A 25,836-nucleotide genomic window follows, 5' to 3' on the forward strand; every position below is an offset into this window, starting at 1 on the left:
TTTAATTGCACTTTCTGCCTGGTGCAAACTTACATTTACATTAACCGACCAGTGTAAAATGTAATTGTTGCACTGCTCAGGTGGTGTATTCGTATTTTTTTCATTGCGTCGTTAGTCGTTATAACTGTAGTTTTCACACCGGGCAATCAATAAAAGTGTTTCTCAACTGATCAATTGTGCAGATGTTTTTTGCAGTGAGGAATTGGTGCACACATATTTGTATTACCAGTGAGTGCAAATGTACTTTTTGCACTAGTCGGTTGATTCCAATATTAACTTATAATTGATAAGGTAGAGCAAATGCTTTTACATAGGTCACTAAGTGTAAATGTTTTTGTACTAATTAGTTGGTGTAAAGGATTGTTGTGCTGGCCAGTGTGCGAAAATATTTTTTTCACTGGTTAGTTGGTGCACATGGTTTTTGTGTTCTAATCAAATGATCCTGATGTTTTTGCAGATGGTTAGTTCCTGCCTGTGTTTTTGCCCTGCTTAGTCACCATGACACCTGGTAGTGAGGGCAGATGTACAAGGTATTTTGAGGTCACAAAGCCTATGAGTCGCCAAATCCCAGTGTGTGCTACTGCAAAATACCTTTTTACGGTTCAGAAAAGACCTTTTATGAGTCAGAAAACTCTTTCAAAATTCGGGATAGGGCTTTTGCGACCCATACTAATTTGCAATTAGAAAAGCGTATAAAAGGGATGTTCCTTCAAAATTGCGAAATGATATGGTATGTATCAATGGTTTGTGAAGAAACTGCAGTCACACGCCCACGATCAGTTACCGAAACCTCAAAGGAAGTGGCAAATGATTTTCAAAGTGGAAGGGTCACCTTGGAACCCTTTCCCCTATGAGAATCATTTAGCTGATCTTGTAGAAGTAAGCAGTGACTGTGACCACTGCCTACATTCCACGATGCCTTACCAAAGGGAAACATTTTTATTTTATTTTAAGCAGCATCGGTCCCTTTGAAGGAAACTGGCTGCTTTCTAATAAAATAAAAAAAGCAGGTTCCCATTTTGGAATGCAAATGCAGGGACAGAGATCTGCTGTCTCTTGCAGATGTCCATCTCTGTACTGGCAGTCAATAACTGGGGTTCACAAATTGTGATATACCTAATTGACATTAATCTTCAATTTGCAATACAACTTATTAGCATGTAAGTCACAATGCAAACTGCATTCCCATTCTCAAACAAGTCTGTGTCTTATTGCCAGATGTATGAAGCTGAAATGGGTTCAGTGCAAAATAAGGAATCTCAAAATTTGCGATTCCTTAAATGCAATGCATGAAGCAAAAAAAAATTGCTAATTGTCCTTAAGGAATCGCAAATTACCACCAACTTCAAGTTGGTGGTAATTTGCGAATTTCTTGAAAAATGCACATTTTTGCATTTTTCAAAGTGCCATGTGATGCACATACATGCCCTTAGGGCATTTATTTGCACCACATGTGCACCCATGCTTATTTTAGGGGTGCAACAGGGTATCCTTTGGACACCCTTGAAATTATTCTCGATTTGCAAATTGCGAATCGCAAATTGAGAATAATTTCACATTCATTCCTATGGGCCTCCCGGCCCATAGAAATGAATGGGAAAATATTCCTTAATTGCGATTACCAATTTGCTAATCGCATTTAAGGAATTTTAAGAAATCGCAAAAAAATAGCGAATTTCTACATACATACCATTTTGCAATTCTCAAATAGCGATTCCTTAAAAATCGCTATTTGAGAATCGCAAAAGTGTATCTTGATACATCTGGCCCTAAGCTCTGTATCCCTGGTTTGCCAATGGGAATAGTACATTAGTCTCTTGGGGAAGATTTACTAACCTTTGGTGCAAAGCAATACAACAACCAAAGTTTCTGTACTATGTATAGCAGCGTGGAAAACAGCACCTTATCAACTAAGATATGATGCTGGTCTTCTGTTCCCCTGCTCTTGTGATCTTTTCGCTGCTTTGCACCAGGGCACACACACTTGCATCTGGTGCACACCTTCCGTCAAGAATAGCACAAAACAATGCTTTAATACTTTTCCCATTTTGTGGGTATGCTGTACAGTGCAGCACACATGCAAGGCTGGAAAATGTGGAGAGTTTTAAAACTTGCTCCACTGTGACTGTCTCAAGGTGGAAGTAGGTTTTTGTCACAAATCACATATTAGTAAATCGGGATTTGCACCAAAACCCATGGGTGGTTGACTGCAACATCTATGGTACACTCCCTTGACACTGATGCTGCATCATACTACTTTACACAACGTTCCCACATAAATCACAATTTGTGTTAAAAAGTGAATCCCAATACAACATTTTGCACTGGGTTCGTGCTGCTTTTGTGATGCAACCCCCACTAAAAAGCCACAAGAATTGTTAGGAAATTGAAGCATAGGGCTCAGATTCTGAAACAAATTACGGGACACAGCGCAGCACCCAAAGAGGCTGTCCTGTGATCCATGACAGGGAGGGAGCAGGAAAGAGCAGTATTCACAGAGATGTGGCACTCTCCTCCTCTCTCCCTAGCGTAGGCTCTGATTTCATTATAGCACAGGTTTTGTACAGGAATGGTAACCTTCCTGTACTGAATACTATGTACACAATACTATGGCTAGACACACCTTAAAGCTTTTCCTACTTTGTATATGTGCTGCACAGTGCTGCAGGCATGCAAAGTTGGCAAAAACAGAGAAATGAAACATTTCTCTTTTCAATAACCAGCTTTTCAGCTGCAATATTTTTTGGCTCTATCCCTGTCTACTAATATAAGTAGATAGGGTTTAGTGTCAAAAAAGCATGGGTGACTGCATGGGAATGACCATGAACCACCGATGTAAAACCTCCTTAATGCAAAGTGATGCAAAGCAGCGTTTCATGCTGCTTTGCATTATATTTGGTACTTTTCAGTGCAAAACAAGTTTTTCACTGATAAGTGAATCAGAAAAAATAAATTGTGCTGGTTAGCGTCACTTTTGTGATGCCAAGCCAGTGCAATAAGGGGCCTATTTACAAAAAGTGCAGAGCTATTCCAAATTTAACAGTGCCACTTTCTGACATTTTTTTTTAACTCAGGGATGCGCCATATTCACAAGAGCACGGTACACCCCTGTGTTTCTGCGAGAGCTGGGTCAGAAAAAGCTAACACCAGCACAGGCACCCTCCCACCAAGTTGTAAGGGGGCCTGTGCTGGAGAGACAATTGTTTATGTGCAGGAAAGGACACCTTCCAGCTAATAAACAATCAACAACGGCAATTTTCTCTTTCCATGTGTGCTGCAGAATGCCTATTTTCACCATATTAATGTCTTGTAAATATGGGGCAGTGTAAAAAATCAATGGGTTTCGTGGTGTAACACCCACAGCAACACCCATTGCATGCCCCTTTGCTGCAGACAACTGTCGGAAAGGGGCATATTTACAAGGTGGGATGAAGTCACGCTAAGTGGCTTAGCACCACCTTGTAAATATGGAGAATTGCCCTACGCCACCAGAGCATCAGAAAAAGTGACGATCGGTGGCGATAGGGGCATGTAAATATGTCTCACTTTTTCAGACTCTCCCCCTATGCTTCCAAAACAATGGTGCAGTCTATGTAAGCCAGGCAAACGTAAACCTAAGCCATGAGAAGTAGTTTATCAGCAGTTTAAATTATTTCTAAATTTGCAAAATATTCATGACGGCCCACTATTGGCATGCGCTTTGATAATGGGTTTCCTGTAGCACCAATGGTGATGCAGATGTCTTGGGTAGCGCAGATGGAGAGTCCTGTCAAACTGTTCAGGTCGGCTTCCTGCTTACAGTCATCGCCCGTGTAGCAGTTACAGATGAATCGCCCGGCCAGTCTCTGGACCTCTTCTGCGGTTGGCTGGCCAATGACGGAAAAGCTCCCAGATGCATCTGTTTTTATTTCGAAGACCTGTGGATTCAGGTGCAGGTAATCGTTGCTATTCCATGTCTTCCTGGCACAGGCTCCTTTGCCCCCACATAGCAGCTCGCTGCACATTTTTGTTGCCAGCGTCACATTTATGATATAAGGATTGAATACATCCCTCAAAAATGTATCAAGATTTTGGCATGTCACCTGTAAAACAGAAACAATAGGCTCAATTCACAAACTATTGAACGTGCATCAGTTTCATACTGGTTTTAGATGAGCAGGAGTAATGTATTTTTGAAAAACGCTCCACATTAGGATGTTTGTCATTCTGAATGCAGAGGAGTGAATTAAAAAGCATTTTTGACTGGTGCTATTTTATGTATATGACCGTAAATTTAAGGCAGTGCTTGCTCCAAACATCTTTTTCCACCATACTATGAAAACAGGAATCTGGAGATGATAACGTGTGACGAACATTTGTGTACATTTGTTGTGTGGCTTTTTGTTTCTGTGCTGCATTAATGCACTGTGATGTGTTTTATTGTGAGTTGTGCCCTATTCTGTTTTAAATATGTTTTAAATATGTTGTGATGTTGCTTTTATGTAAGTTAATTTGTAATTTCTTTTTGATCTGTGAAACAAATGCTGTCACATTTCCAGCCAAAATCATTACATGCTTTCAAAGCTATGTTAGCACATTTCCATTTACCGATTTCAAAGGTGGTACAATAGTGCTGGTCTAGCTCTTTAAGTACCTAAAACACCAGTCAGCCCAAAAATGTAGCCGAGGTGCTAACTATATGTGATACAGCACAGAGATTGTAAGTTTAGCTCTTGGGATCCCTGCAAATATTTATAAATGAAGGCGTTTTGTACATCCTTTTGTAAAGCTACAAACCACCTTTTGATAACTTCACAGCTCTTCTCTATCATGATAAATTATGTAAACTATTGTATGTTTCTTTAAGTATTTGATATTGCAGAGATCTTAAGTCTCACTAATTATGAGTGAGACTCACACATTTGAGGTCGTTCGAGGTCTAACAGTAGACTAAATGTCACACCTGGTGAGAAGGGAAAGAAGCAGATTTCTAAATATGTCTCTGGTGAGAGGACTGATCTATAGCCGCTTCTGAGAGATGCTGAGATTTCTAGAAGCAATTCCACCCTAAGAGAAGGCGCCTACTAGAGAGATGCTTTGAGCACTTCACAGTCCTGCTCCACTACTTTTGTAAGACTGAAGACCACCTTAGTAACCCGATGGTGTTATTCTGTCTATTTGTGATGTATATCATTGTTTAGAGCATTTCACTATTCTAACTTCCTGTGCTGTCTTTGTGCCAAAGTTCATGTGCCTCTCTTTCTGTGATGTCATCACATATATTAATTATCTCTCACTCCTGAAAATTTTCAAATTCAAATTCAAAAGAGACTTTATTCGGTTTCATTCAAAGAATAAAAGTGCATAACATACAGTACATACATAAAATGGCATTGTTAAAATATAATTACGATTATTAGTTCGGCTGTCTGCATTAGATCCATAGAGCTCACTGTTGTAACTTGTCTCCTGGTTCCTCCTTCTCCTTCCTGTTCCCCCCCTTGCCTCATCCCCACTTGGAATGGCCCGCGCTGTCACCTTACGGCAGCAGTGGAATGTTGTAGTGGTACCGATCCTGTCAAGCTGGGAGCACCTATGTTTAATGGAACTGAATAAACGTTCTGGAACCTTACAACGTGTGGACCTCATTACTACACTTTTGGCGACGGAGGTAACGGAGCTGAGCCAGGGTCAGTGTGGTGCTCTCCCCTGGAATGGTATGAGCTTGGACGAGCAATAAGAAAATATGAAGAAATGAATTGATGATTTACCTTGGGCATTCGTGTGGAAAAGAAATATTAAAGAGAAGTAAGACCCAGGTTTATGAACACAGGAAAAGACGAAAGTTCGTGAGGTGAGCAGATTAAGCTTAGTGAGGTGAGCTGAGCGGAGCAAGGAATGAATTAAAAATCTCGGACTCCGTGTTTTGAAGTGGTTAAAATGAGCCTTGGATGTGTTGCTTAAGAAGCGTGACAGACAAAGAAAAAAAAAAGAAATGGACTTGGATTTTTCGTGAGAAAAGCTGTGGTGATGATAAGGAACCCGTGTTGATTAATACTGGAATTTGCGCAAGGCAAATGTGAAGAGCCTTGGTGACTGAGTTTTGAAGTGAGCGAGGCAGGGGTACTAAGTGTTCTCTGGTACCGCAGTTGAATTTGAAGTGATTTATCAGATTAATTGTGACCGGCGAAAACTAATGGAACTGTGGGCGTTTTCGTGAAGATGAAATATTAAAGGAAAAAAAAAACGCAAGAGGTGAACACAGGAATCTGAGTAAGTCCATGAGGTGAGCCTTGGTAGCTGGGTGGAGGAGATGTGAGCGGAGCAGGGAACAATATTAAAAAATCTCTGAGACCGCGTTTGATATTGTATTAAGCGTGTGAAGTGAGACTCTCCTCATATATAGCGCAAACCCAAGAGCAAACGTGATAACGTACTGAGGAATATAAAGAATTAGCAACTGAAAGTATTTGAGCAGTGTAAAGGACATTAGCGAGTAAAGTTCTCCACAGTGTCGATGCTTTATGTATCTCTGAAGAATAGTGCAGCGCATGACAAATTAGCCGTGTCTTAAGTGAAAGGGAGGCGCATTTAGAGCGGAGGAATCCTTTGGATGTGTTAACAGTCAGAATGAAAAAATGTGTCTCTCCCTTTGCTAGGCGAAGAGGCTCAACTACACCATAGTGGTGAATCAGCATCGGCGAGTGTCAGCTGTCCTTGTGGCACTTCTGCTGAATGATTCAATGGAATGATTTGCTTACCTTGAAGCAGCATATTCGGGAACGTGAAGGTGGATGCGGCTGGCAGACTCCGGCGGCGCTCAACGATCGTAAAGCTTCCCTCAGCATTTTGGCGTGAAAGGGAGAACTATGCACTTCACGTAGCAGCGCTACCTTGCTGTTGAATGCCGTAATTGCATCTGCACATGATAATTCCTAGCAATAATTAAATCGAGTGGTACAGCAAAAGAGTGAATAAGAGTAGTACCCCTTTGGTGGAATTTACGAGCAGCACTTCAGTAAAAAGTGTTTCGGAAAATATTTACTTTATACTCAAACATGGCAGATAAATAAAGGAGTAAAAATGAACTGTAGCTACAAGGTGAATAAAACGGTAGGAATTTCTGGAAACTAGTACATTATTGTCATACTTCAAATTAAAAGTGAATAATACAGGAATTTAAAATAAAATAAAACAAAAGCAACGCAAATAATATCGTACAGAGCGAAACTTACTGGATGTGTACAATAAATCTGGTTCTATTGCAAAATAAACATGAAAAAAAATGTACAATTTACCACCACCGGTGCCATTTGTTGAAAAGGATGATATTACAACGGCCACATGGGAAGAGAGGAAGGAATATTTTCGCAATTTTTTAGCAATAAAAGAAAAAGAGAAACAACCATTACTTCCAGATGAAAAGGTGGAAATGTTGTGGAATAGTTTAGGTGCAGGTGGGAAAGAAGTGTACATTAACATTGAAAAGAAGGTCCAGGAGGGAGCGGGAAGGAATGTATTTGAAGAAGTTATGGTAAACATGGAGGATCAATATATGCAAGCGATGCCTCGTGATGTACAAAGATACGAAGTTATTAGGGAAGATACTAATGACAAAGAGGGGATGAACACGAGTAAAATTAATCCTGAGTGTACCTTCAACTTAGGAGGAGTTGAAATTGACATAATCGCTGATTCAGTGTCACATTATACTATGGTGAGCACAAGTTTCTGGAAAAGTAAGTTAGCTGAAACACTTGAATTGAACTAAAAGAGACCAACATATCCCTGAAATTGTACACAGGTGATGACTTTAACGTAATGGGGGGTAAAGAGTGGGAACGGAGTTACAAGAAGAGAAGTACAAGGAGAACGATATATATCTTAGAAAATGGACCCTCCGAACGGGGGAGGAAGGAACAAAAGAAATTAAGAATAATGATAAACTTAGGAGGCTATGAACACAGGAATGAGCTGGTGCGAAACGACAGTACACAAATAGCCAAGTTTGAGTTGTTAAACGAAAGTACACCACCATCTAAGGTCGACGTGGCATGGAAAGGAGCTGTTTGGAGAATGGTATGGAAAAAAGAAGCGGTTACGGACAAACTCAAAATAAAACAAGGTACATATAAAGGACTGGAAGGGGAAAAGAATATAAGCAAGGAATCTGAGAAGGAAAAAAGTGAAGAAGTAAGAGGAGAAAAAATATAGAATTTGTTAGAAAAGGAAAATGTATGGTAACACAAACTAAAGGAGTAAAGAAGGAAATGTTTAATCCTATTCGACATAATTTTAGGAGAGAGAGGCATGAAACTACATTGACTGAGCCCATGACTAAGGCAAGGGAGGATAATGCTGATTACTTTGATCTGGATAGAGAAGACGGTTTGAGTCCAGTTGAGTCAAAGGGCGACAACAAAGGAGAGTATCATGACTGGTTATATAGAGGAGAGTTGGAGAATGAGATAAAGGAAGCACAGGAACTCTTACAAAGTACACAAAACAACGAGGTGTTAGCAAACAACTGTGTGCTCATAGATTACAGTAGAGAATACGAGTTCAGCGGCTCAGAAGACTCAGCAGCGTCCTCCTGTGGTATTCTCTTGATGAAACTGGAAGAAGGACAGGTCTTTGAGGAGGCTCGTACAAAAGGAGGGGGACTTATTGAGAAGGAAATGTCCAGAGGTGCTGGTACTGAGTACGGAAAGAGATCCGAAGTTGGAGGATGGTCAAGACCAGACACCGATGATGACATTGAGAATGAAACCTGGTGTGTTAGTAGGCGAAGACGCAGTGTGGTCTGGTCAAGGAAACTACCCAAGAAAAAGGATCTTAAATTTAATATCACTCACCTGGAGAGAAGTCTGGGGCACAATGGTAAAAGAGTTCGCTGGGTCAGGGTGGATTATGAGGAGACAGAGGTGGAGGGTAAAGAGGCACACAAACGGGTTCAATTCCCCCACCGCGAAGTAAACTTATGAACTGTCTCGTGGCTGATTGGTGTAGCGGAAAAGCAAGTGTTCAAGGGATCAGTAGACTCTGCACTATCCTCCTGTGAAGTTCCTGCATCCACGTAGGAGGAAGGTCAGGACTTCGTGTTGGCCATCACAGAACCAATAACCCTCGTTGAAAGTAATACCACCTGCGAAATTTGATCTGAGGATAACAAGAAGTCTGTAGTGATTCCATGTCTACATGAGTTCATGGAGGACAGACAATTGTATTACTATGAGCATGTGGTCTAACAGTTACTTGTTAATAATTTAGGGGTGGTCGGGGTACACGGGAAGTTGGGATGTCTAGACCAGGTAGTACCTGTCACCATTAGATATTACCAGGAAAGTTAAGGGGTTTTAGAGTCAGTTTACAGCTGGTAGGACAGGGGGGCAGAGAAGAGAGAACCTCAGTAAACCTACACCCCCCGTCACTGACCACACTACCCCACCCTGGCATAGACAGTTTAACATGAATTAATGGGCTTATCCCATTAGGTCTACCCAGGTGCCTCACCTGCGCTAGGGTCTTCCTTGCAGGACCCTTTGTTGTGCTCCTTTGCGCATATGTTGTTTTCACCCCCCCCTGGGTTCACCTGTCGTCCCTTCTCTTACCTTCTTTCTCTCTCTCTCTCTCCCTTCTCCCCGCTCTTTCCTCTTCTCCACCCCGCTCCCACCTACAGTTGTTTCCTGCCCTTTTCTTTCCCCCATCCCTCCATGGTCTCCCTAGGGAGGATGATGTGTTGTAACTTGTCCCCTGGTTCCTCCCTCTCCTTCCTGTTCCCCCCCTTGTCTCATACCCACTTGGTATGGCCCGCGCTGTCACCTTACGGCAGCAGTAGAATGTTGTAGTGGTTACGATCCTGTCAAGCTGGGAGCACCTATGTTTAATGGAACTGAATAAACGTTCTGAAACCTTACAACGTGTGGACCTCATTACTACACTCACGTTCATTATAAAAACATCATTCATTGGTCCAGGCAGATTCGCAATTTAAGAGACAACTTTAAAAATTCAAGAACTTGGAGGACACTGTCACTGTGCAGCAATTGTAAATATAAAAAGGCTGGTCGTATCTGATTAAAATTAAGATTCTTTAAAAGAGCAATTAAAAAGCGTTTACGTGGGTATTCATAAAATCTACATAAAAACATAAAATGCAACATATCCTGTGGAGACTTTCCATCGCAGCCACAGGATATTGGATTTTTGCTAAAACTCTCCTTTTTGGGTCTGATAAGCAGATGCTGAAACAGGTTAAATCTGAATCTCGATAATAGAAACTTTTCGTGAGTACTTAGAGTGCCGAGTAGGTCAGACAGGTTTTAACCATTATAAATTTCCTTACACTTGTTTTTTGTAGCTCAGCGCCCTCCCTCACAGCCTTCTTTCGCAGAAGAAAGGTCTGCTTGATTAGTTCAACGTCCCCCTTCGTAATTCCAGTCGGATGTTCAAACAGGTCGGGACGGGCCAACTCCAGAAAGCAAGTTTTTAAATAGTTCATCCAAGGGGTGCCCAACGCCTTATCGTGAGCCATAAAGTCATTGACAAATAAATGGGTTAGGGGATATCTTCACACTGCCACATTTTCAACCAGCAGGTCAATGGTTGTAGGGATAGGATATCGCTCAAATATCCCACTCCTAGCTCCTCATGAACTGCAAAGTTGGAAGTGGCGGCCGGGACACACAGAAGCCGTTTGTAAAATGCGTTTTCTGTGATCTGAAGTTGATCCCCAGCCATGTAACCCCAGAGCTCACTGCCATACGCTGCAGTTGCTACGGATTTTGCGTCATATAATTTTATCATTTTATCATGGCACTCGTGGGCTTTTTGCATAGTTTTGAAGCAAAGTTAAAAATAGAGGCGTTAACCCTAGTCATAGCACATCTTTTATTTGCAAGTTGAGGGCCCCACGACAATTTAGAATCAAAGAGTACACCTAGATAGGAGAATGTATTGGAAAACTGTATTACTGCCTTATCTAGTTTAAAGGTGTATTGTCTCTTTGGCTGTTTACCAACTTGCATGATGAACGATTTGGAGTTGTTAACTAACAAATCTCTATCTTCCATGAATTTTTTAAAAGCATTAAGTAATAGTTGAAGGCCTTTTGCAGTTCTAGCTAACAAAACCGCATCGTCTGCGTATAACAAGACAGGGATACTTCTTCTCCCTACTCTCGGGCTATCAGCTTTCACCTCCTGTAAAACGCCATCCAGCTCATTTATGTAAAAATTAAAAAGGAAGGGAGCTAGTATGCAGCCTTGGCGCACCCCCTTCCCGGTTCTAAATTCATCTGTTACGCACAGGTCTTGGGAATACCTTATATTTGCGCTTGTGTTACTATGGAGGTCAACTAAAAAGTTTATAATACCGTTGTCTACTCCCTTATCCCTCATGGACCCCCACAGCTTCCCCCTGTTCACACAGTCGAAAGCTGAGGATAGGTCCATGAAGGCCAGGTGAACTGTACCTTTTTGGGCAATGGTGTATTTGCTAAGTATAAGGAAGAGGTTTAGACATTGTGTTGTGGTCGAGCGGCCACTGCAGAAACCATATTGTGTAATAGACATGATGTTGTTATCCCGTGCCCACTCCGAAAGTCTCTGCAATACAATTCTCCCCACCAATTTAGCCATTGAATTAATTAGGGAGATAGGCCTATAACAAACTGGGCTATCCCTATCCCCTCTGTCTGGATGCCATCAGCGAAAGCAAACCGCTATGCTCACTACACATCATATACCACCCACCTGGGGACAATCTCTCCTTCTCCCAACAACTCATGGACACAATCTCAACCAACTCAGGACGGCAAAACACCCAAATTTTCCTTGGCGACTACAATCTCCATTGGAATGACAGCAGTGACACAGTGGATAATAGCCTCAAAAACTTCCTCAACGCCCTGGATCTCACCCAAATATGCAATAGCCCGACCCATGAGAAAGGCTCTATCCTCGACCTTATCATCTCCAAAGAGGACGCTATTCAACTTGAGTCAATCCAACCTTGTGACTGGTCAGATCATCATATTGTCTCCTTCCTTATCAATGAAAAGGTTACATTTAACCCAGTTCAACCCTCTAAGCCCAAATTTTGGAAAAGAGACATGAAGAAACTCAACCCAAACTCCTTACCGCCTAACAGCTGCAATCTCCTACTTCCCCCTTCCGGTGCAACGGACGTTCAACTCCTGACTGACCGCTATCTCAATGCTATGACCACAATAATCAATGAGGCCGCACCCATGCAATTGAAAAGAGTTTCGTCCAAGATCTCCAACCCATGGTTCCGAAGAAGAAATTGGCAGATTGCTCAGCACCCTGAAACCATCCAATCACCTCACTGACCCCCTTCCTGCTAACGCTGTAAAAGACTTTATCCATTTGCTCCTTCCACTCTGGACTAAGATTATCAATACCTCTCTTCAACAAGGATCCATCCCTAACGCCCTCAAAGTCGGACAAGTCACACCGCTACTAAAAATACCAACAGCAAACCCCACTGATCTAAACAATTACCGTCCTATTACAAATATTCCCACTCTCGATAAACTGTTGGAAAAATGCGTACAGCTACAACTGACTAAACACATAGATAAGTTTGATCTCCTCAACCCTCATCAATCAGGCTTCCGAGCAGGGCACAGTACCGAAACTGCTATAACTCACATAGTTGACGACGCTCTCCAAATCCTAGACCAAAACGATACCTGCCTCCTCATCCTTCTTGATCTCTCTTCAGCATTCGACACAGTTAAACATGAGAACCTACTCGAGCTATTAAACACAAGAATGGGCATATCTGGGACTGTTCTCAAGTGGTTCACTTCCTTTCTAAACAACCGGTCTCAGAGATTCAAAAGCAACAACCTGATGTCCTCTCCGATACCTGTATCGCTAGGCGTCCCTCAAGGATCCTCCCTCTCCTCAACAGTGTTCAATCTAGTTATGGAACCTCTCATTAACTTGTTACAAGCATCCAACGTGCACTTTCACATGTATGCCGACGACACCCAACTTTATCTCAAAATACAATCTCCCCAGGACATCATGCTTCTGAACACCACGATCAGAAACACCCAATCCTGGCTTGCCGAGAATCACTTCAAACTCAATGCGCTGAAGACTGAGTTCCTCCTGATCTCACCTCCCGCAAAAATCTCTACCACTCAAACATGGCTTAGTCACCTAACTGCTCTAAATGTACAACCTACCATCGTAGACTCAGCAAAATCTTTAGGCATAACACTTGACGCCAATCTCAACATGCAGCAGCACATCAGCAAGGCAATCAAAGGAGCGAACTTCCAAATCAATACCTTGAGAAAACTTAAACCCTTCCTTCCAGCCAAAGACTTCCAAACTGCAGCACAATCTATAGTCGTCCCGCACATAGAATAGGGTAACACCGCCCTCTGCGGGCTCCCACTAACTACAACGGCACCCCTAAGAGCATCCCTTAACGCTGCAGCGAGACTCATCACTGGCTCAAAAAAACCGTCGCATATTTCCCCTGACTTTAAATCCCTGAACTGGCTACCTTTTGAAGCCAGAATACATCTGAAAATCGCCTGCATGACACACAAGGCTGTACACATGAACTCACCCGGCTACCTCACTCAAAAGCTGACAATCTCTGGTGGCTCTAGAACTACTAGAAGCACAAACAATCTTCTGCTGAAGCCTCGAAGATTTCGTAAGGAAAAAACCTATAAACGCTGCTTCTCAGGAATGGCGCCCAGGATCTGGAACTCACTCCCTCCTGAAACCAGGCTCATCTCCTCCAAAAAACTTTTAAGAAAGAAGTAAAAGCGATTCTCATGGCTAAATACACATGATCTATTATTCGGTATTTCTCAAGACTCCGCTCTGTACTACCTGCCTGACCCCTTGGACTATGTGTATTACTTGTTTTATCGACTTAGCTGATTGTATACGTTCCCTCTTTGTATATTTTTATATTATTGACGCACCTGTCTGACTTTGCATACTGTACCTACACCACCTCAACTATTCCTACTCTTGTATTATTGATGCACCTGTATGACTATGCACCCTGTACTCACCTACCTCAACTATGCCTACCTTTATGCTATCTCCAAAAGCATTGTGAGAATGCTTAAACAAGTATATGCTCCTTCTTTTTGTACTTTTATATTATTGGCGCACCTGTTTGACTATGCACCTTGTACACTACCTACCTCAATTTTGACCTACCTCTTGTATTTTGACATACCTATGTAACTATGCACCTTGTACCTAACTACCTCAACTATTACATACTATTATTCTATCACCCCTGTGTCCTTGTACAGCGCTCTGATATCTGCAAAGATCTTGTTCGCGCTATATAAAACTTTCAAAATAAATAAATAAATAAAGGCACAATAGTGGAAAGCCCCCAGGATAATGGACAACCCACTCTAGCGGCTGCGTTGATAACCGCCACAATAATCGGAGCCCAGAAGTTGGGATCAGATTTAAAAAGATCGGAGGGTATCCCATCAGGGCCTGGGGATTTTCCCGCTGTGAGTCCCTCTATCCCCACTAACACCTCTCCTCTACTAACATTAAGACATGTGCCCCCTTTAATGGGCTCAAAATGTACAGTATTAGCCTCGGTGCCCCCATACCGTTTTTTAAAATGAGCAACCCACTCTTCCTTTGTTATAACACCTTCTAATCCCTCCCCCGGATCTTGCACAAGGAAGGGTTTCTTAAGCACCGCCCAAAATCTGGCGCTGTTTTTCAGTGTTTGAGGTTCCAGGATCTCAGTCCAAGCCTCATTCTTCAGTGCTTCCTTCCGTGAGGCAATGACTGATTTATACTCTTTACGTGGCATTTGAACTATTTCTTTATTTCTTGGTTTTACTGATAGAGCAGCTCTAAGGTCACGGGCAGCTTTAGAGCATTCCTTATTGAACCACCTCGGGCCCTCCCTCCCCCGACTCTTTGCAGGTTCTGTCATTAAAGTAGCTATTTTATCTGTTAAGCTCTGAAAGTCAGACAGAACCTGTGTTGGATCGGAGTCAGCCTGTGTGCATCTATTAATTGCAACACTACAGGTGTCTTTAATGTTCTGATATATGAGGTCCGGGGTACACATAGACCATTTTAAACGACGTCTGCCATCAGTAGTCGTTACCCTACCCCTGGACAAATTGCAGCTTGCACTAACCACCCAGGGCCCCCTTAGGTGTATAGTGAGTGGATTATGATCACTAAATGCATTATTCTCAATAGTGAATGAATCCACAAAAACCTGCATGGACAAGGTTAACAACATATAGTCAATGAAAGTCCCTTTACAATGCCCTTTGAAAGTCGGGGTAACAAAGCGGTTTCTGGGGTCACACAATACCATTGTTAAAGTAAGACCATGATTATTAAGAAAATCATTAAAAAAGTCCCCCTCCATGGTATGTTCCAAATGCAGTCCCTTCAGTCTAGGGCAATGAATTTCCTGAAGGTTTTTCATTAGGGGGTCACCACAAGGGTGAACGTTAAAATCACCCATGATCAATAGGTTGCGTGAACAATCCCGCATTAAGGTGCTAACATAGTCATTTAAAATTTCTAGATTACCATGAGCTGTGCCAATATTGATAGAATTGTAAAAATTGATCAAACCAACCTTGCAATTGCCCGCAGTTAAGACTAGGCCTTGTATACCGGGGTTACTTGATGCCCTTCTGTCAATTGAACATGTCAATGCTACCGAGATAAACATTACCATGCCCCCCTTAGGCCTCCCCCGGCTTCCTGGTATAGCAGGTACAAAGTATGACTTATATCCTTCAATGAAAATTTCACATTTTACTACCCAAGTCTCTTGAAGGCATATAATCTGAAAGCCCCTGATGTATGATAGCCAGCTCTCATCTTGCATTTTAGTTTCCAGGCCCGCCACATTCCAGCAAATAACATTGTTTTTATGTATTGTGGGTGTTATCGCCTCTGCAGGCTGTCCTACAGGAGGCCGTACAATACTCTGACCATCCGGCACCACCAGTCAGTCGCATGCGTCCAACCCTGAAAACTTTTCAAAGCGATTATGTGTGGCAACATTGTACCATATCATGCTCTGATTAACGGCATTAACATTTTGCGCCGGTGTCTGCCATCCATTCATCCCATGAGTGCTATTATTATACATGTATGGAACCGCAGAGATTGGTGACTGGGTGTGAGATGTAAGCCTGTACCTTCGGGGGTCTTTGGGGGAATTCTGGTCAGGAGCATAAAAGTAGCCCAAAGGGCGCACACAAACACTGTTTGCATTGTATACTAACGAAGATGCACGCAGTAGAACTGTAGCGACATGTTGGGGATGCTTGAAGTTGACAACCACACAATCCCCAGTAGTCGCCTTACTCGAAGGGCCAACCCAATTGACCCTTTCAGTAGAAATAATTTGGTCATAGTAATGAGTTGGGTAGCCACAATTTTTATTTAACCACGCCACCGTTTTATTTTTTAGTGAGTCATGAGACTCTCCATGTGGTTGGGCTGATAGTTCTTCGGGGCATGGGACATTCGTTAGCACCACCACATATGGCACACAGTCTGGAGGGAGGTTTACATTCCTAAGTTTTGCCCTCTGCGGAGGAGATGGTCGAATATTCAGAGGTACCGGGACCTGTCTATTTGGCTGGGTTACTGGTGCTGGAGCTAGAACCGCCCCAGCACCTACCTGTCCTTGGGAATTCGGCTGCTGCCCACTGTCCCCCCTAACTGCATTCTCCTTCCCGCCCCTAGCAGGGATAATTTTTGGGGCTGTAACTACTGGGACGGGAGCCAAATGTGCCGCCACCAGACCTCCCAACCTTTCTACCTCAGAAGCTACTACTTCCAGTCTAGATAGTATTGGGCTGATTAATTCTGTAATTTTCTCCCCCAACTTCCCTACGATTGTATTTATCAAGGTCTCTAAGTTGGAGGCAGATAAAGTTATACTTCCCTCCTTATTGCCCTCTTGGTTGTTTCCTCCTGTAACAGAATCCCTTATAATGTTTGCGTTACTAGCTTTACTAGTGTTAAGTGGGTTAGTGTGAGATTTTGTTTTAGAAGTTTTTCCCCCACGCCTCCCTTGAGTCTTTCTGCACTTCCTCACTGGCCTTGGCGTAGGAGGGGCCTCAACTAGATCTTCCTCAACTGAATCTTCCTCAGATGTATTATGAAAGTCTGCGGGCACCTCTGTGTGTACCTGTACCTGCACCACTGTCCTAGACCCCCCTGCACTATGTAGATTAGGGTCGGCTTCTAAAGTGCCTTCTGGGCCTTCTGTAATTGCAATAGGCACATTTTCCAAGGGGGGGAAGGTTATTACAGCCTAAGGAGGCCCTACGTTCGTTATTTATTTGACTAACTTTTTTTACCAAGAAGTTGTCCATAGTGACCAGACCAGCTGCTGGTGGTTCACAGGTCAATCTGGGCATTATGACTAACACTATATGCTCCGGCCCCCAATGATCGTAATGAATCCTGTGATACTTAGATCCAATGCAACAGTTAACCACAAAATTAAAAACAGATTAAATATGTCCAGAGTCTCACTTGAATTGACTTGTTCCTATGCTGGATTCAGGGTCTATAGCCCGTCCCGGCCTCTTCCGGCCACTGAGGGCAAAAGAGGGCCCGCCCTTTGCCGGGGCTTAGCCCCGGGCACTCCCGCGGGCGCCACTCGCGGGGCGAGAGGGCGCAGGCTGTTTAGTAGCACCTTCTGGCGCTCTGCACCCGTCACTGGTGCGCCGCCGCCCCCCGAGGCTGCTGGGGGATGTAGTGCTGTTCCCCTCACGGCTGCCAGATGGCGTGGAAGGCGACCCGCTACCAGGTCGGAGTCCAGGGAGTCTCCCGGCGCTCCCTCTTTGCCTGACACTCTGCCGTTCCCCTCACGGCTGCCCGTTGGAGTGGTAAGTGTCTGCCTGCTGCCCCCCTGAAAATTTTCAAAGCCTGAGACCTCTAATACACCACATACTTGTGCTGTATATAGACCAGTATGGCAGCTGGAATCCCTTAGGGACTGTATTGTAGAAACCAAAATACGTTACATCAGGGGTTTTTTGGACATTATTGGAACAGCACACTCAAGAGTTGATTTTTTTTTGCATATTTACAATTTAAAACAGGGATATGTAATGATTTGCCTCGTAGTAAAGATTTTTTTTAGTCAAGTGTCTGCCTTGGTTTCTTTTAAAAAAGCACATCAAATTTAAAGCACTTAATATGGCCTATTGAGTCATGGTTAATTTTGTACTTGTTTTGTTGTAAAGCGCTATCAAGTCATACGTTTTGTTCCACAGTTCGACAGCCACTATAGATCTTAAAATCTAAAGTAAAGCATAATAGCGGCTATGTTTTCTAACTGCATAGAACTCGGTTTTTTGTATTGTAGTTGTATTCATACAACACTTCCTACGCCTGGTGAGTCTCTGAAGCGCTTTGCAGATGGGTAGCATACTACCCTAGGGAAGAGTTGCAGATGAATGAATGTGTATGTTATTTGGCCTATATGGGTAGTGGGGTGCTGTGCATAAGGACCAGAGATGTTCTTTTATCATGTTTGTCTCTGTGCCTATGCATGAGGTTGAAATCAAAGGAGTGAGAGATAGCATCCTTTCACATAATAGGAGATGCTGTGATGTGGATGGTCATAAAGTTTGTCATGCAATTTGTCATAGAAGCAATCATGCCTGCAGTCATTTTATCTGTCACTCAAGCATATACCTAGCATATGGTATATTAATTTAAGAATAATGGCATTGCTCTGTTGGGCAGAGGAACAGGAGCATTTGACACAACTGTTTAATTACATTTAATTTCTGGTGGATTTAGGACATAATGCACATACATATGACAGTGACACATTGGGTCACATCTCAGTTTTACTGGATTCAACACTTTTGATATGTATGTCATAGTACAGTGTGTATCAGATTTCTCATTGACCCAATTAATGGAGGTAATTTACTTACATTTCGGTTCTCTTTTACCTAAGATTTAGTAAGAGCAGTTCAATACATTTCTTTATAGAGCATTTGTAGCTCTGAAAAGGCATGAGCGGTTAATTAAATACGTGTTAGCTAGGCTCTACACATGCTATGGTCAGACTGCAATTCATGACTCAAACAGTGGTTAGAAATGGGTGCTTAATTCTTAATAGGTGGGCACAAATCTTATCCGGAGCCATGCCAGAGATGACCACTCGTCGAAACTAATACAGATTTTTCTTACAAGATACTCTTAACTGTCTTAGCTAAATGGGACCGATGAAACTTCGGAATAGTTGTTGTCTCAGTTCAACACAGAAACAGGACAACTTGTAGATTATTAAACCACTCTTAATATGACTGTTATGGCAAAGTTTAGTAGAGCTGATGTAGTTAGTGCCTCCAAATGAACCTGCACCTCACTGTACTACTGGCCGTTTTTCCACTATCTTTTCCAGAGCTTGTAAGGGCTGGAGTCCATAATTGCTCCCACTTCAGTCACTTCTGTCATTAGTGGAGATCAAAGTTTCAGGGGTCAGACTGAAAGAAGATGGCCCATCTTCCAGTTCCAGGCAGGAGTATCCCACGTTGGGTTGTATTTATTTCAGTGTAATCTCTTAACATCCATTGGTCAATGGCTTGGATATACTTTACTAGTCGCGTTATCAGGAGCACTGGGATTGTCTAATTCCAGGATGAACATTATTTCATCTGCATAGTTACAGCAGGTCATGTTGATTGAATCAAAGAGTGCTGGAAGTAGGCTGAAGTAGACGTTGACAATAAGTGGTTGTTGGACCTAGAGAACGCCCAAGTCACATAGGGTAGCTTGGCACTAAGAGGACAGGCCTAACTCCAAAGTACATGTGTTACGTTTGCTTCTCACTCACTCAGTAACTCAATGCCCATCCATCCAAAAATGACACTACACCTTACTTTTTATAAAAGTAGAAAAGCTTTATCCTTTCTTGAATTAGTTTTGTAGTTGCACACAATTTTTCAAGTCAACATATAGATTGTTTCTCTGTAATACCTGCAATAGTAATCAGTTAAGAAGGCATCAGCAAACAATTCAAAAACAATTCTTTCCCAGCACCTTTAGTTTGTCACGACAGAAAATTCTTTATAAACTCATTGCATTTCTTTATAGAAGGTAAATAGCTCTAGGGTCACTTCTACATTGGTATCTTGATGAAAGATTCAAACAGTTAACAGCCTGGTAGGTCAATGGCAAGATAATATAAATCCTCCAACTCTTTCTTTACATTCGGTTCACATTTGATGTTCAGCTCACAGTTCAAGACCCTTCTGTGAATAGGCTCTGATCTATTTGAAAGGCTTACTCATTCTATGAGGAAAGATTCTTAAGTTTACCCAATCATAGAGGGAAAAGGCGCTGCACCAACAAGATTCCTCGCCTCCTATCTAAAAGAGTACAGTCTGCACTTCCTTTAGGTTATCCTCCTTGATTCCACCCTCAGATTGGACCACGTCTGGATGGAATGGCACCTGAGCACATAAACCTTCCCCTCTCGCTTGTGTCAGCTCACAGTACAGTTAGTTTTCTTTCAGGGGCTCTCCCCTCCTGGTTCCTCTGTCGGCTGCCTGAGCCCAAACTTCCTCAGGTGACCGAAGGCTTCCTAAGCTTGCCCAGCCTCCCCCTTCCCACTTACTTTGCACTCGGTTGGGTAAATCAGAGGGTCTGGGACTTTGAATTCAGTCCCCACCTGGCGCTGCCTTCTCCTGTCAAAAAGGGCCCTGAGTGGCGGATTTCCAGGAAGCGGGAGATCCCAGCCTGCTCCGGCTGGTTCTTCTTCCTCCCGCCGGCTGACTCACCCATGGGACCTGCGCAGTGCAGAGACACCGCCGCGTCTCTGACAAGCGTCACCTCTCAAGCTGCTCACTCGCGGAGACGCTTCTTCGTAGAGCCGCGCTTCCGGCCCTGCGCAGGAGATAGACGCCGCTGCCACTCACCACTGGCAAGTCGCTTCAGGCCGCTCCTCCTCCAAGACACTCCCCTCAGACTCCGCACCACTGAGCCTGCACGGAAGACAGACGCCGCTCTCCTCTTTCCGCACAGCGGCGGAACCAGCGACACCACCACACTAGGACTTCCTCGAACCCCGACGCCACTTCTCTGGGCAGTAGACAAACCGGCTGCTGGGCCGTGCACACAGCATAGGTGAGGTAACCACCTTCAGCACCTGCCGATCTTTTAATAACGATTGGGGTAATGAGAAAGGTGGGAATCCCAGCGTCTTGCGGTTCCTATCTTCTGGGGGTCCCTGAGCAGCAATCAGGTATAGAGGGCCTAAGCAGGGTCAGATCCACACGCAGGGGAAGTATAAACGGCAGGGGATAGCAGCCCCAAGGGACCATCAACCCGCCTTCAGCGCACTGTTCTCCCTGACTAGTGGTCTGGACTCCTAGCTGGACTCTCTCTCTGGTTTCTTTTCACTTCTAAAATGGCTGCCCTAGCGTTGACCCTTTTATAGGCTAGCCCCAGACTTCCAGAACCAGCTGGAAGGTTCTAGAGCGTCCCTATATTGTCCTATGGGTCTATCCTCTGAGGAAAACAGTTATGGCAGTTAATGACCACCATTTTGTGTATCCCCTGTTTTCTAGTCAGAAAAGGCACCTAGGCCTCAAGGAAAAGGACTATAAGGGCCAAAGAGCATCTAACCCCTAGTCAATACAACAGAAATCCAGTAGACACAAAAAGATAAAAAGGGTTTGAGGGGCAAAAAGGGGACAAAATAAATAATTAATTTAGGAGGGACTACCAAAAGGCTGACAGGTCTAACAGTGGTGCAATGCTTGATCCTAGATTTCCCCTAACTTGATAATGTAAGTGACTGGAGGTACTGAAATAATGCTGGATCTATTGAAGAGGTAGGAGAAGATATAGTGAAAGATTCCCATTTCTTATAGTGTTCCTCAAAGGTTTTGAGGATAAACGGTGTTACAAGAAGTAGAAACATCAAGGGGACGAACTGCAGCAACACCCGTTCTATCCACTGTGGTTTTCAGATGGAGAGTAGATCAGACCCCATACCTGTCTCTGGGTGAAACCGAGTATATTGGTCCGATAGCAGTTTGTCTTCTTTAAAGAAGGTGAAGATCTGAGAAAATGTTTTTCCTATAGTTTTCGAAGGAAATGGCTGTTCAAGATTGTTCTGTTGGGTGGCAGAATCATCTGGTTCAATATTGCTCCTCTTCATGAGTGGTCATATGTAAGATATCCCATGTCTGATTTATTTAAAATTATAAATATGGCTCCTGGTTTTCAGTTTAAACAGATTTTTGCATATAAATTCAGACAGAAAAATATTTTTCCTTTGTCTGTATTTATAAATATAAACGGAAAAATGGTAGTAAATATCTGAAATTAGAGATGTTTTTGTAGCTACAATAATGTAGCATGTTTGCATTTGTGGATTGGTCATCCTTGTTTCAGGTACTTCGGAAGCTAGCTTTTTTGAATACAAAAAAAATCACTTTTGCTGGAAATATCGTCTTTATCTGACAATTTTCTCTTGCTAAGTACAGCCTTGGGCCGGAGAAAAAAAATGTTCTAAGCACGTAAAAGTACAAAAATCAATGCACAGCAGACGCAAATTGGCCAGATTGGGTTTATTCACACATTGGCACCTCTTTGCAGAGTTTGCCAGTTAAGCGCTACTTTTGTTTTCTTGTCATTCTTTGAACAGCATTGAAGTGGAAGTGCACCATTCCTGAAGGTGCCATAACAAATGCAAAAAGAACAATTGATTGACAGAATGCAGAACAATGTCATAGATTCACCTCAGTACAGAGATCTGGGCCTAAAACCATCGTTTTCTTGTTCACCATGCCATTCCAGTTTGGACTCATCCATATGCAAATCAGTCTTGACCCTGGGCCTAAGGGGAATAGCCCAGCCCGAACTACTAGGCAAGGTCCTCCCTGGACTGGAAACAATCATCCTAAGCCCAGTTTCGGGGTTTCACTCCTCTCCAACCAGGATAGCTTGACTCCAGTGGCATGGAGAGCACGGGACCCAAGTCTGGGCATACCCTTCTCACTCGGGGTGTCAAAAAGAAAAAGAACAATTGATGGACAGATTGCAGAACAATGCCATACATTCACCCCAGTACAGAGATCTGGGCCTAAAACCATTGTATTTCTGCTCAACATGCCATTCCAGTTTGGACCCAGCCATATGCAATTCAGTCTTGACCCTGCGCCCAATGGGAACAGTCCAGCCCGAACTGCCAGGCCAGGTCCTCCCTGGACTGGAAACAAGTATCCTAAGACCGGTTTTTGGGTTTCACCGCTCTTAAGCCAGGATGGCTTGACTCCAGTGGCATGGAGAGTGCATGACCCAGGTTTGGTCATTCCCATCCCACTCGGGGTGACAAATGCAAAATGAACAATTCATGGACAGAATGCAAAATAATGTCATACATTCACCCCAGTACAGAGATCTGGGCCTAAATCCATCGTTTATTTGCTCACCATGCCATTCCAGTTTGGACCTAGCCATATGCAAATCAGCCTTGACCCCGTGCCCAATGGGAACAGTCCAGCCCGAACAGCCAGACCAGGTCCTCCCTGGACTGGAAACAAGCATCCTAAGACCGGGTTTGGGGTTTCACCCGTCTTCAGCCAGGATAGCATGACTCCAGTGGTATGGAGAGCACGGGACCCACGTCTGGGCATTCCCGTCCTACTCGTTTGACAAATGCAAAAAGAGCAATCGGTGTACAGAATGCAGAATAATGTCATACATTCACCCCAGTAAAGAGATCTGGGCCTAAATCCATCGTTTTTTTGCTCACCATGCCATTCCAGTTTGGACCCAGCCATATGCAAATCAGTCCTGACCATGGGCCCAATGGGAACAGTCCAGCCCGAACTGCCAGGCCAGTTCCTCCCTGAACTGGAAACAAGCATCCTAATACCGGTTTCGGGGTTTCACCCCTCTTCAGCCAGGATAGCTTGACACCAGTGGCATGGAGAGCACAGGACCCAAGTCTGGGCATACCGTCTCATCTGCCATAACAAAGGCAGATGAGACGGTAAGGGGCCATCAGACCATCAGGCCTCCTTTTGTTGTAGTATCCTGGCTGGGGCTATGGGGGTGGCGAGGGGATGCACACCTCAAATCAATAGAGGGAATACAAATGTACAAAGTTTATCACTTTTCAGGCATGCTCTTCAGTCTCAATATAAAATAGATAGGTGTGCACTATAGGAATGTGAGATGTGCTGTTAGATGTGCTGGTCTGTCCCAGTATTTACACAAATAACAATTTAAATACTTTTATTTTGCTTTATTTCTTTTATAGTGTTATAGCGCTACTCATCCCAATGCAGGGTGTCAGAGCGCTTTATATCACAGTTACCCATTATACATTGACAATAAATCATAAATGTGTAAATCAATGTGGAGGATGTGTTAATTAAGACAGTGAGGGTTACAAGATGTAGGAGCTACATGCAGTTCATAAATGTTAATCCTTCTAATAAAGCAAAGTGAGCTATAAATGACAAGTAACAAAAGGACCTCTTTGTTCCAAGCAATAGCCTATTTACCCATCTACATAAATCTATCTAAAACTATAACAACCAAGTGCCCATTGTCTATTTAAATAAATGTGAAAAAAGACTGGCTGCAGTCTTTTTTTGCTTGCGACAAAAATAAATGTGGATAAATACAGATAAAATCACAAAAAATAAATAAACATGGATAAATACAGATGGAAATGTAAAAAAAAAAAATACCATAAAACCGGGAGCCCGAAGCAAGATGGTGCCTGACTGACGGCCGCATAGATCACCCTTTGCTGCAGGGTATGCTGTAAGGTTTATACAGTTGATGCTGCTCGGCTAAATCGCTGTAATAATGGACCAGAATCCTCCCTCCATGACTCACCGGCTGGGGATAGTTGATTCGGACCCCCTCGTGGGAGCTGAGGCACTTTTGATGCTGGTATTGGCTGCTGTTGGAGGAGTTCTGTTCGATATCCATCGAGGATGGGTGAAGAGGAGGGGCCAGAGATGTCGGAACTGGAATGTCAAGAAGGGTCGAGGGGCTGACAACGGGAAGGTGCGCTAAACAAGCTGGGGGGGGAAAGGATGCCTCCAAAAGCACACCGGGTGATGCGAGGGAAAGCTCCCGACCTACAGGCAAGTACAGAGCCTAGGAATAACGTTGGGATAGTTGGCTGTAAGGGAGCCAGAACAGCGGGCCCCATGAGTGTGAGCAACAGTGCCTTGGTAAAAGGCAAAATGTATTTATTTTATTTATTTGTGTTCTTGTATAGTGCCGGACTCGACCCCCGAAGGGGTATCTCCGCACTTGTGCTTCTACCAAATAGAGTCTGACATAATTTTTACGCTATAATATAGCTGATCTTTTCATTTTCTTCTTCTTTTTGGGTGTGGAGGATAGATGGGTTTTTAGAAGTTTCCTAAAGGACAGATGGTTGATGGTTTGTTTCAGGGCGAGAGGGAGTGAATTCCAAAGAACGGGGCCTTTATAAGAGAGAGCTCGGCCCCCTTGTCTGGCTCTCTTTATTCTGGGAACCTCTAGTAACTGCTGATTGCAGGAACGCAAAGAGCGTCCTGGGCAGTAGAGGTTGAATTTTTTGGTCAAGTATTTGGGACCGGAGCCGAACAAACACCTATGTATTGTGCAATAGATTTTGAACTGGATACGCTTCCGAATCGGTAGCCAGTGGAGTTTGGTCAGAAGTGGACGTGATGGAGTCTTGGGTAGGGCATTGAGGACGAGTCTCGCCGCAGTGTTTTGCACCACTTGTAATGTATTTAGTTGTTCTTTATTGGCTGAGATGTACAAGCCATTGCAATAATCAAGT

The 25,836-nt window shown here is 43.4% G+C and overlaps 1 pseudogene; it reads right to left on the reverse strand.

The window, feature by feature from the left end:
- Positions 1-3,644: 3,644 nt before the first annotated feature.
- Positions 3,645-25,836, reverse strand: part of LOC147750537 (hyaluronidase pseudogene) — a 461,267-nt pseudogene continuing 439,075 nt past the window's right edge.

The sequence above is a fragment of the Lissotriton vulgaris genome, chromosome 1_1 (assembly GCF_964263255.1).
Source record: "Lissotriton vulgaris chromosome 1_1, aLisVul1.2, whole genome shotgun sequence".
Lineage (NCBI taxonomy): Eukaryota > Metazoa > Chordata > Amphibia > Caudata > Salamandridae > Lissotriton > Lissotriton vulgaris.